The sequence below is a fragment of the Ruditapes philippinarum genome, unplaced genomic scaffold (genome assembly GCF_026571515.1).
Source record: "Ruditapes philippinarum isolate M1 unplaced genomic scaffold, ASM2657151v2 ctg6293_1_1_1_1, whole genome shotgun sequence".
Lineage (NCBI taxonomy): Eukaryota > Metazoa > Mollusca > Bivalvia > Venerida > Veneridae > Ruditapes > Ruditapes philippinarum.
Genome location: NW_026857953.1, coordinates 52,174 through 52,793, shown reverse-complemented (window position 1 = coordinate 52,793; position 620 = coordinate 52,174).

Below are 620 nucleotides of genomic sequence, written 5' to 3'. Positions count from 1 at the left end.
TAAGACAATTTAAGAAAAATACAAGAATGTACATTTAGCTGTATGAAACTGCTGAATAAACATTTTGTGGACCTGGATTTAAAGACTCCCTGTCATAGCTAAATGTGACCTTTTTACAATCATGGTCCCATGGAAGGTCACATGTGACAAGTTTGACTGTATATTATTTACTAGTAGTCATACTCTGCATTAAGTCAACATAATTCAGATATAGAATAAATAGGTTATTAAATATTTGTCTTTACAACGAAGAATATAGTTTTAGACTTTTGCACACTCCTTGCTAAATCATACACGACTCATTGTCAGACTTGCCTTCTATGGTATCTCATGCTGTATGTTTACTTAACCAAATATATCCCTGCATTGTTCTGAGTTTGATGTGAACCCATAACCTGCTATATTTCTATAATGGATCACAGTTCAACTTTGAATTTGAAACAGTCCATTCAAAGTTCAAGGGATTTCAATATTAAAAATACAAAAAGTGAGCTGCCAACAGTATAGAGCCTGGTCAGACTGGCTCAATACTTGTGGCAAAGTCTTATCACTTTGGTTCCAGCAGATTAAGGGTTAATACCCTAATATTGTCTATAAGTATAACTGAATCATGAACTCAC